At 38.6% G+C, this 12505-nt stretch overlaps 1 protein-coding gene across 8 annotated transcripts in view; it reads left to right on the top strand.

The window, feature by feature from the left end:
• ZDHHC14 (zinc finger DHHC-type palmitoyltransferase 14) overlaps positions 1-12505 on the top strand; it is a 137694-nt gene that overhangs the window by 46156 nt on the left and 79033 nt on the right. The gene's annotated exons all lie outside the window — the stretch shown is intronic.

Genomic DNA, 12505 nt, shown 5'->3' with positions numbered 1-12505 from the left:
TAAACTAACATTTGTGTCTGAGACCTTGATAATTGCACAGCTGACTAGACACAGAATCCTATGGTTGTTGCAAAGACTGTATTGGTGATGTTAGCAACTACTGTAGCTGACTGGCACAGTGTTTTCTTGGAATTTATAATTGCCTTTTTTGATAGGAATTGTGCAGTGTCAGTCCTTTTCAGATTATTCTTTCCTGTGTTTGACTGAAGCACTTAATCTCCAGACTGCCACAAGAATGTTCAAAGCTTGCATGTATGTATAATATACAGTTAATATACAGCTAAACAATGTTATGCAGATTCTTGTTGGTTGGTTTTTTTTTTCTTTTTTACACTACAGTTCACTGGCATTGAGCTCTGTGGAGGATAGAGGAATTGACAAGTTTGTTTTCAGCAAATGTACGTCATCCACTTAACCCAAACTCTTTTTTTTAAGCACAGTTGCCTGTACTTTTGGTGTCTTCAGATATGTAAGTTCCTGGCTGTGGAGCATTGAGATTTCTCTTGGAAAGAAAAGATCTCTCAGGTCATACTACTTCTACAGAGTAACAAAACTAGCTGTTTTGTTTTGTAATAAAATTGATTTGTGAGATTCAAGTACAAGTAGGCTCTGCACAAAGGCATTCAGATATCTGGCATCCTACTGGAATCAGATACCAAGCTTAAAAGGGTACTTAAAATAACAAGTACTCTAAATCACTTTTAGGCCCAATGATTGCTTTTTTTTCTGAAGAAACTTAAGTTTTGACAGAGACATTTATATACTACTTTATATCACAGAGAATACCATGGAAATTAATTGTTTCAAAACTATTATCTAAGTTGTCTTTACTTGCGGACAGCATGGATGCTGTTATAGCATAGATGTTCTCTAGGATAGCTTGATTTGCTTTAGGAGCTGAGGAAGTCACTGTTTTGATGAATAGATGTGGTTTGCCTATTACAGTAGTGTATCAGAATCATTTAGGTTTGAAAAGAGCTAAGGAGACTATCAGGTACAACCACCAGCTATCATCACTACCACCAAATTCACCACTAAACCATGTTCCTAAGTGTCATGTCTGCGTGTAAGTTGGCTGTTGACAGAGAATATTCTAATTGGGAAAGTAAAGAAAAAAAAACAATTTATCCTTAATGTTTGTTTGTTTGTTTTTTTTAAAGAAGAGCTGTGTGCATGAGAGTTTAAGTTGAAGGGGGCAAGTTCAAGTACATTCATTTGAAAGTGAGGAGTAAAGAAGGAGGGCATAGGCTGTTCGTCCAGCTATTCTGTCATGTGATAATGCCTCCAGAGAAGAGTGAAGAAGAGGGGTGAGGGTCACTTAGATTAGTGAGTGCAATCATGGTTTAATTTATGATAATGTGTTTATTGTATGGCTTCCTTTGAGAGAATTCTTGATAATGTTTGAGTCCAGAAGAGACTATTAAGCCATCTGGTCTGCCCTCCTTTACATACTGCAGGTCTTTATTTTATCCAGCTGTTACAACAATGACCCTTTTGACTTAATTGACTAAAATGTATTCGTGCTGAGCTAAGGATATTTATCCTTCATTTAAATATATTAAGGGATGAAAAAAGTGCTAGTTTGTGTTAGTTTTTTTCTAATGACTGTTTGATTTCCTTGTTTAAAATAAAAGTCCTGAATTATGACATTGAAATTGATCATTGATTCTTGGGCAGGTAACAATTTTGCAGCTGTATTTGTCGTTAAAATGTGTATGTCTAAAAGCAGCTGAATATTCTTAGATTTAATTCCACTTAATGTATTTTTGTTTCAGATAGTCTCTTATGTCCTTTGACATATATGTGATATGCAGATACAGAAAAATCCCAAACTGATTGAAATATTTTGTTGTAGTTTTATCTAATGCAAGTTTTCTACAAAATTCTAGAGATTAATAAGATGATGCATTCAGACCTTCCTCTTAAATGCCTTTGTCTCTAAAACAAAGTTGATGAAAGATTCAGTGTGAGCTGGCAGTGTGCTCCTGCTGCCCAGAATGCTGTACCTGAAGGAGGCCTACAGGAAAGCTGGGGAGGGATTTTTTAGAAGGGCATGTAGTGACAGGACAAGGGGAAATAGTTTTAAGCTGTAAGAGAGTAGATTTAGACTAGATATTAGGAAGAAATTCTTTACTGTGAGGGTGGTGACACACTGTAACAGGTTGCCCAGCAAGATTGTGGATGCCTTCTTCCTGGAAATATTCAAGGCTGGGCTGCATGGAGCTCTGAGCAACCTGGTCTAGTGGGGGGCGCCCTTCCTGTAGTAGAGGGTTGGAACTAGATGATCATCAGTGTCCCTCCCAGCCCAGATCATTCTGTGACCTGAAACCTCTCTAGCTTATGTTTTCCATATTCTTTTACGAAAGTGGTTGTTTTTTTTTTTTTTTTTTAGTCTGCATTTCTGCTGAGTGGAATTATATGGTAGTTAGCATTTCCCGCACTATGTATGTACTGAAAAAGAAGTCATGTTAACTGGCATGCCTTGCTGCTGCTTTGCATCTTCCTATGACATTTGATAGTTTTTGCATTCTTTAAACGTGCCTAGCATGGTAGTAATACAGCTTCAGATTTGGTGTGTTTTCCATTCTTCATAGAAAAGGACCAGAATGCTCATCTAGTTTCAACCCCCCTGCTATGTGCAGGGTCACCAACCACCAGACCAGGCTGCCCAGAGCCACATCTAGACTGGCCTTGAATGCTTTTAGGGATGGGGCATCCACAGCCTCCTTGGGCCAGTGCGTCACCAACCTCTGTTTGAACAACTTCCTCCTAATATCTAACCTAAATCTCCCCGGTCTCAGTTTAAAACCATTTCTTTCCTTGTCCCATCACTATCCATACTTGTAAACAGCCATTCCCCCTCCTGTTTGTATGTTCCCTTAAGTATTGGAAGCCTGCAATGAGGTCTCCCCGGAGCCTTCTTTTCTCCAAGCTAAACAAGTCCAGTTCCCTGAACCTTTCCTCATAGGAGAGGTGCTCCAGCCCTCTAATCATCTTAGTGGCCCTCATCTGGATCTGCTCCAAGAGCTCCACATCCTTCCTGTTCTGGAGCCCCAGGCCTGGACGCAGTACTCCAGATGGGGCCTCACAAGAGCTGATTAGTGGGGGACAAGGGGGGCAATCACCTGCCTCTCCCTGCTGGCCAAACCTTTTTTTTTTTCTAATGCAGCCCAGAACACAGTTGGCTGCAAGCACACATGGCTGGTTCATGTCCATCTTCTTGTCCACCAGGCCCCCTTCTCTGCAGGGCTGCTCTCAAGGAGATCTTCCCCAGTTTGTATAAATACTTGGGATTGCCCTGACCTAAGTACCGCACTGTGCACTTGGCCTTATTGAACCTCATTAGATTTTCATGGGCCTGCTTTTCCAGCTTGTCCAGGTCCCTCTTGATGGCTTCCTTTCAATGTATTGACTGCACCACGCAACTTGGTGATTCATTAGGTTGCTGTTTGACATATGATTGCATTGAAATGCAAAATTGCTTTTAGGGTGTAGGTTTTGATACACAGGACTCTAGTTTTGTGTGCTGTCTTCCCCCCTCAGACTCTGGTTAGAAAATTTCAGCCTTTCTTACGTGAGCTTCTTATTTTTAGTTTGGTGACCTACTTTTTTTTTTTTTTTTTTTGTCCAAGTATTTATTTGAGGAGCTTGGAACTACCAGCTATATCATTGACTTGACTTTAGAATTTAATTATAGAGTAACACTTAGTGTTATGTTGAGAGCTGGACTGCATTCCTACCCTTTCCAGTTTTCTTACAGTGAATCACTTCAAAATCAGAGTTTCTGTCGATGGTTGCTAATTATTTTTATTTTGGTTCAGTTGAAGAACATGGAATTTAGACTTGCAAAGGTGCTGTTTTCTCTCAGGTGACATTGAATTCATGGTAATTTTTTGTTGATTTAAAAAGAAAAAAGCACACAAAAGAACTTCTATATTTAGTGAAAATACTGTGTGAGGCTTTTTGGTCTGGGAAATATTCTGCTAGATGCTTCAGTTTGTCATCCACAACTCTTGAATATTTTTTGCCTTTCTTTGCCTGAATTTTTCCATGTCAGATCTTGGAGCGCGCTTTATAGATTTCATGGATGTCCTTTGAGAACAGTGTTTTGCAATATACTAATTTAAAATAATATGGTACATCATGGAGACCATACCAGGAAGGAGAGGATTCCACCTTCACAGAAATGACTGAATAGTGTTCAGTAAATAAGGCCTTGGGCTGTACTTTGAATGCCCGGAGGAAAATAAAATATTGAGTAGTTGCTCAACAAATGTATTGAGGCTTTGTTGTTGTTTGCTTTTTTGTTTGTTTTTCAAATGGATCAGTTAATTTAAGTCATAATGTGTGTGCACAGGGCAAGCTAAGGTTCCCAGACATTTTGCACGTTGTTTCTGGCAATGCATTTGACATCTGTTGATTTCGGAGAGCTTGATCTTGAAATGTAATATTCTTTGGGCCTAGCTTTATTCATACTTGTGTAACTCTGGTAATAGCTGACGAAACCTTTAACATTGCTGAAACGTGGTGCAGGCCAGGCTTTAAGGCTTTATTTTGACAAGGTATTTTGTTGGTTTGAAAAGGAATGGGTCATACCAGGAAAAAAAGGATCAATGTTTGTACACAATGGTAAATCTTTGCTGTGGACAATCCATAACTTATATGCCAGTGTGGAAAAGGAACATGAAATTTCCTTGGAATGAACAGGGTAGTGTGGGAGCTGTTCGTTGGAGTCTGAGTGTCGGAAGGTCATGGGAAGAGATTTGTAAAATTTTCATAATTCCAGAAATAACTCCTTCGGCATCTCAAAAGAAACTTGAGCATTTAGAAAGGGCCCGCCATCCATCTGATGCCATCCTGTGGGCTGCTCGCTGTGGTGGAGGCTGCACCCAGCTGGGCCCTGGGCTGCTGCGTCCCGCTTCCTGCTGGGGGGTGGGATGTGTGCGTTCTGTGCATGGCAGGCAGGGCTTCTTCCCTCTGCTGCTACTCTCTCTCCTTTTGATTGTGCTACTTGCTATGCAGACTGCCACTGTACTTCAGAGGCTCTGTATTAATCCTGCTGTTAATTAAGTTCTGAGAAATTTTTCCCAGCAGGAGGTTTTTTAGCTGGGGAGATGCAAAGAGGCATTCTCACGTAGAGCATCCTACTGTTACTGTGCTTTTGGCCAAACCCAGCATATCTAAGATGTCAGAAAAGCAAGATATTCAGGAGCCTTTTAATTAATATTTTCCCCCTTTGGTAGATAGGCATGTTGTCGTAAAATAATTGTTTTGTTGCTCCAATTATCTTCTGTCTCTGTTCAGTATACTCCTGGCCCCTTCTTGTCCCTACTTCTAACCCCATGGTCTTTTCCCAAGTTGTTTTCCCAGTATCTTTTTTCAAGTCGCTATTCTTAAGCTATAATCATTCTGTTATTAAAGATAAGAAAATGAAGTAGATTCCAGAGTTTTTTTTTGGATTAAGTGCGTCGAGATGCGGAATACTCAGCTACTTGTTACAAATTTATGAACTGCCTTTGAAAAATTGAGCTTTAGAAGAGATTAGTATGTGGGAATCAATGTTCTATTTTACTCAGACTTTTCTCCTCCCCTCGGAGTTGAACCAGTTGTTGTTATCAGCATTAATTCGAATGATAGCAAAGAATAAGTCTTTGTCCTAACATAATAATAGTAGGAATAATTTAGTTTCTTTTATTTAAAATGAAGTATATGGTATTTTAATATGGGAAAAGATACAGCAAAATTTCTGATTTCAAGTCGAAAGCTTTATGCACAAGATTCACTGCACTTTTGCAAGAAGCTGCTTGCAAAAATTGCCTGTATTTTTTTTTTCTTTTTATGGCTGTGCTTATACAAGTCCATAGAGTAATGTGTGTGCAGTGTCAGATAAATGAACCCTTGCTATGTAATTTGTAGGTCAATATAAATCTTTCAGGGAAGGATTTGATTGCAGTAGGCAACACTACCATAAATAAATCCTCTAACAAGTTCCAGATCAGCACTGTGTTGGTCCCTTCCTGCCAGATTTTTTAACTGGCTTTTTGGATAAGACCTTATTGTTTGTTGTTGTAACAAGGTGGGCAGATGCTGGAGTTAATTCAAGAGCGTCTTTAGGTCTTTCCTTGCTGTTTTCATAGTTGGAAAAGAACCAGTGTATAACAAGTTTTGAAAATACACTTTTCTCCATCATTAGAAGCTGTTGTGTAATGTGTACAAAAAATAAGAATTTTTAAGAAAAGGTGTAAGAGTTAGAAATTTAGTTTAAAATGGAAAGCCATCAAGGCTACATTTCACCAAGATATCTCAAAGGCTTTTAGTGAAGTCATTTGAAAATGAAGATCACAGCAAAGAAAAGCTTCACTTTTCAGTAAGGGTTAAAATGTGCGTGTGTATATGGGGAGGTTGGTTGTTTTGAGTAATAATACATAGTATTACACTTATGTTTTGAATTATGCCTGCATTGGCAGACCTTTCATCCATCTGCATCCGGTTTCATCTTCTACTTGATGCAGTGTGCCATGTTTACCCTTCTGTTCTCATAATACAGGGTTTAGCTTGGCAATTTTTTTTTGTCTTGTTTAGTGCATTGTTTCTGGTATTTGATACTTCTCAGGAAAAGATTGGCACAAATTTAGTAATGCCTTATCTGAAGGACTGCTTCATAGAGGAGGTGTAAAATTACAGTCATGTTAATGCTGGATATGTTTACATAGATGGCAGCTTTAGATGTAATGATATCTTGATATCCCTAGACTACTGAAAAAGAGGAAAATGGCAATTCTTCGTCTGAATTAGCAGACCCTGGGAAGTGCTGTGTAACGGTATCTTGATGATTCACAGTGCATTTATTTTTAGCCAAAAAAAAAAAAAAAGCACAACCTGGGGGTGTTTTGGAAAGCTATAATAATAAAAGAAACCAAAATGTTTGTTCTGGAATTCCTAACTTCTTATTCCAAAGTAAATATGGTTTTAAGTTCTCATTAGTGGATGTAGTTTCTTTTAGGTCTTGATCTTTGTAGTATTCATCTTCTACACTTCCATCCTGCTTGAAGATGAATGTTATTATGGGACAAGTGTTGAGTGGACTTATTAAAGCCCAAAGAATATGACTTATGTGACTTGTAATGTCACGCTGTCAGTTCTGCTTCCTTTTATTTGCATTGAAGCTGTTATTTAGCAAATTTACTGTTTTCAAGGGACCTCTGGAGATCAAGTCCCACACCCCTGCTAAAGAGGTTCCCCACAGCAGGTAGCATAGGAAAGTGTCCAGGTAGGTTTTGAATATCTGCAGAGAAGGAGACTCTCTGGGAAGCTCATTCCGTTGTTCTGTCACCCTCACAGTAAAGAACTTTGTATGGAACTTCCTGCGTTCCAGTTCGTTCAGTCATTGTATGCTGCTGAAAAGAGCCTGGCCCCATCCACTTGATTCCTGCCATTTAGATATTTAGAAGTGTTGATACAATCGCAACACAGCCTTCTCTTCAGCAGGCTGCACAGTCCCAGATCTTTCAGCCTTTCCTTATAATGGAGATTCTCCAGGCCCCTAAGCACCTTTGTGCTTCTCTGCTGGGCTCTCTCCCACCTTTCTTGAGCTAAGAAGCCCAGAATTGGACCAAGTACTCACATGTGGCCTCACCAGGGCAGAGTACAGGGGAAGGCAGGTAAGTCTGGCCATTTCCTTAGAGCTAAGATTTACATATGCAACCATTTCAGAAGAGTTCAGAGATGTGATTTTAATTCACACTTTGCACAGGGTGATGGTTCTTGCTGCAAAAAGTCTGTTTTCATTGCCTGTCTTGCCAAGGCAGCTGGTCTGTTATGGGGATCACTGAATATGGTTGTCGGGAGTTGGAAGTTCTGTAATCTTGGCCATCACCTATGGAAGATTCATCTTAATTAACACTTACATAACTGAGAAGCTCTTCAAGATTTGATGATGTTTCGGTTAACACACTATGCTGTGCTGTATTTGGTGTATGTTTTTTTTAATCTGGTGTGTGGTTGTTAGCTTTTCTAATTGCGTTGCTTTTACTATGATGTAATGCAATGTTGAGAGTGAAAGTATTATTTACATTTAACATGTTTTTCTGAGCTGTCTCTAGGAATACCAGGAGCAAGAATACCATTTTGAAGTGGTTTTGGAGAAACAAAAGAATTGAAGAAAAATATTACTTAATTTCATATTGCTTTAAAATGGTGATGGCTGCTACAGCTAGATCTCTTTAATTACAAGTGAGATAACATCTCACTTTTACATTTTGGGGAAAAAAAAGGCTTAAAATGCTGTTAGCATTTTATAGTGATTGCTTGGGGTGAATTTCATGCTCAGTGAGAGAATATAAAAATGAGTGACTGTAAAGAAGTCATACAAAGCCTTGGCAAAGATTAAGTATGAAAATAAAAGTTGAAAGAAGCAGGATGGAGAAGAAAGAGTAGTTAACCAACCAAGTAGAAAGCATAATATCTTGCTTTGAAAAAGTAAGGCTGCAGTTTATTCAATAGAAGAAATTGTCTATTATTAGATGACTTTTACCAGAAGACCTTTCTAATTCAATCCTGCTCCTTTGGACGTGGTACTGTTCTCTCCTGTACTCCAGTTGTGATGCTTTGGGACCAGTCCCTGGTTTGTCCCAATTCACTAAGTGGCAGGAAGTGACCTTCCTGTCTGGTTGAGGGGTGATAGGGAGCTCCTTGGGAGCACTGACACAAACACACATTGGGCCTTGCATAGTGTATGAGTGAGATTGTACAGCTGCAGAGCATGTGGGCAGAGTGGAACAAGCTGATTCCTTCCATCACAGAGTCAGACCTTGTCTGTAACAGGCTTCCATATATTTGTCTGTACTTCTTACCATAAAGCAGTCATTTTCTAAATGCAGCCTACATTCAAGTTCTCATTTTGCCCATGTTGATACTATATTGCTGGGCATAGCATCCTAGAACAACCCAGATTAGAAAGGATGCCAAAAGACCTTATGGTCTGCCTTTTCATATAGAGAGGTAGCCTAGATGACATTATCTAAGTGAGATTAGGTAGGAGCCTTAAGTTACTCCATGGATATTAGGAAAAATTTATTCTCAGAAGCATTGATAATGCATTGGAGTAGGCTGCTCGGGGAAGTGGTGTACAAGGAACCCTTGATGTTTCTTGTCCTTGGAGGTATGCAATAAATGTATAGCATGACACTGAGAGACTTGGTTAGTGAGCATATTTAGGATGGGTTGATGGTTGGGCTTAATGGTCTTAGAGGTCTTTTCCAACCTTAATGACTCTGACTTAGCACCTTGCCCAATCATGTCTTGAAAAGTTGCATTGGTGGTGATTCTGCTATGTCCTTGAAGATGTTATTAAAGTAATTGGTTGTTCTCAATGGAAAAAGAAAAAATCTTCTATCAGTAAAAGCTCTCCAAGTTCAGCTTGTGCCTATTGCACTGTCTTCTTCCTTGTGACTCCTTGTAAATAGAGAACCTCTGTCCCCTTTCTTGCTGTCCTTTAAGTACTGGAATACTCTGAGATCCCTCCAGAGCGTTGTCTTCTCCAGGGTGGAAAGACCATGCTCCATCAGTATTGCCCCACAGTGAAGGTTCTTCAACCCATTGATAATCTTTGTGGCCATCCTTTGGACACTTTGTACCTTTTTTCAGTTGTGGGGATCAGAACTAGACACAGTACTGCTGTGTGTGGGACCTGGCTTTCTAGCCTTCATGTTTTGTGTAATACCTACTGGTATGCTTATTGTATTGAATGGGATTGTAACAAAGTGTGGAAATCCTTTCTCAAAAAGCTTTCCCTTTAAGATGTTAACATTCTGTCAGAGCTCCTTGTTGAACATGACTCTAAGTCATGTCCTTCTGTTAGTCTATATATTAATATTGGTTTTCTATAAATTAAGTAATTTGGGTGAGAGTATTTCTTTTGGTTAAACTAAAGGTATGTAAATGTACAGTTTTAACATCATGCTTGCATGTTTCTTAGAGGCAACATTTTTCTGTTTTTGTACAATTTAATCATTGTTAAGATTGCTACTTCATATCACTTTTTTTCAGTTCATCAAGATATACTTTTATGATTGCAAAATGTAGTTCTAAATATCTGTAATCAAGTTGAGCATCTTCCTAACTCCTTATTTATGTACCGTGTATCAGAAATACTGACATTTTTAATTGTCAGTTTTGAGGTACTTTACAAGATACATTGTTTTTCATAGTTTTTGGCCTGCTTTACATTATGTATAAATCTTTCTTGTCTGTAATTACTTAGTAATGAGAAAATATTATTCTTCACAATTTTTCTTCTGTATGAAAACGAATTTAAACAGCTCTTTCTAGCGATGTTCATTGCTGTTCATTTAAATCAACTTTATCTTATAACAGACTTGCAAAGCAGTAATCTAGGATTAGTAATCTGCTGGAAAAAAAAAAGTACTAATTTAAGACAAGATTGTTGAAGCAGAGTGTCAAGTATACAGTCATGATTTCTACACTGAATTTTTTCATGCCTTGTGTGGAAAACTGAAATTGCAAAAGCAACTGTAGTTAAAATGTGATTGTATGCAATAATAAATGGTGTTCTTTTTCCTGCTAATCTCCTCTAATTGGTAAGCTCATGGCAGTGTCTTTTAATGTGTAATTCTCCTGATGTGAGCATCTATTACGATTTAGGGAGAGGTACCGATTTCCGTCAAGTTTAAGCAGCATAAAGTTTTGAGATAGTGTGTAGGTCTTGGAAAAGGAGGTGTGATTTGGAGCTACCTGTGAGTAGTTTCTGCAGTGTGAGTGGTAAATCTGGATAGGACAAGGAATTTCTTTGTTAGTTTTAATGGTGACCAATCCTCATTAATGGAAGTCAATGTGTGTGTTGACTTCATTGTCATTGCTTCAACTCAGCTGAGGAGGAAATGGAATGGTAACGGGGTGAGATAGGACTCTTGTCCCATTTCTATTTTGGGTGTGTTACACGATGGTCAGTACCATTTTGAATATTTGTCCTGTTTTCAGCTCTCCTTAAGTCCTTGTTCTGTATCCAGTGAGCATCTGAATGTTTAAATTAAGTCTTGTAGATAGAAAGAAAACAAGAGCCTCTTGGTTTACAGCTATGTATATTTTTATTTCTCCAATTGAATGTTTATAGGCATGTCTCTGTATTCTGTGTAGGATACTAAAACCTGCAGTTACTTCAGTGGTTTGGTGCAATTCTGTTTATCTGAAATGCTTTTGAAGTTCATTACCGAAAGGTTCTCTCAGAGATAAGTGGTTAGCTGTTTGTTAGGTGTCAACTGAATGGTCTGACTGTATCACAGCAAAGAAGGAAGGAAAACATCATTTCTGCTATTGGGTTATTTGAAATGAGAATGATTTATTCCTTCCTATTTCCTCAAATACACCATCTGCAGTTTCATATCTCACTATCTGTTATTGCACTTCGTGAACTCAACAATTTAAAATATGTGAATAGCAAATCTCCTTTTCTTCCAAGTAGTGTGAACAACAGTAAGTGTTCTTTTCAGAGTAGCATATGACCATGGTGTTATGCTAGCCTGATGCTAGCTCAGCAATGTGAACAGTTACACATGGGGGCGAACACAGACACCTGAGAGCACAGATGGGGCACGCTGAAAGTAACTGTAGCAGACATTTGTAAGTTGTCTATTTTTTAGTTCTTTTTTTTTTTTTTTTGTCTAGTCTCAGTGAGTACTTTTTATAATCTGTGCTAGAGCCTTGGTGTCATCTTTCTCAGGCTTTTGGGAAATTGGCTGTGTTTCTGAAAAGATTTTTCATATCTGCTGTAGCAAGGGATTAACTACTAAGAAGCTACAAATTAGATACAGTACGCACTAAAAGTTGGTATGCCTATGATCGAAAAACGAGGATCTGGTATGTGAAACTATAGAAGTTAAATTTCTTTTTCTGGCTTCATTGTCATACAAATACCACTCTAAGGCTTAATAAAACTCTGTGTAGTGCTGCTTCCTTCCAACTATGTGAAACTGAATACAAAATTATGTTAGAAGAAACGTTGAATATGAAGAGGGAAGTCCTGTTTTCAGGATAACAGAAATGAGCAGCTTTTAGGAAATCACTGTAACTCACTTGAAGTTGGATTCTGAAGTGCAAAAAATCGCTTTTGCAGAGTTATACACTGCCAGTTAATAAATCTTCACTCCTAAATGAAGCGGGACTTCTGCTTCATTGTAATTGCCCCACTTCCTGTATGGTTTTTATTATGCCACATGACAGTTGCCGTTGCTTCTACCAGTTGGTGGATTTAAGAGTTCAGAGTGAAAAAGGCAAATTAGAGAAGAGATGCTTAACTAGTGATCTCTGTCCATCGGAGCTTTTAACAGCAGTTGTAGCGCAACCCATCCTGTGAGCTCTAAGAGAGGAAATGTCTGTTCATAGTCCTTTTTTCCTGACTGTGCCAAGGGACTTTCTGATGATATGAATTCATCTGAACTGTAGATGCCCAAATTCATTGCAATATTCCCAGTATTACCAGTGCCACGCA

The sequence above is a fragment of the Centrocercus urophasianus genome, unplaced genomic scaffold, assembly GCF_019232065.1.
Source record: "Centrocercus urophasianus isolate 14NV4802_14NV808 unplaced genomic scaffold, USGS_Curo_1.0 seq_10, whole genome shotgun sequence".
Taxonomy (NCBI): domain Eukaryota; kingdom Metazoa; phylum Chordata; class Aves; order Galliformes; family Phasianidae; genus Centrocercus; species Centrocercus urophasianus.
The sequence above is the reverse complement of the archived record's forward strand: the minus strand, read 5'-3'. Positions and strand labels throughout refer to the sequence as shown.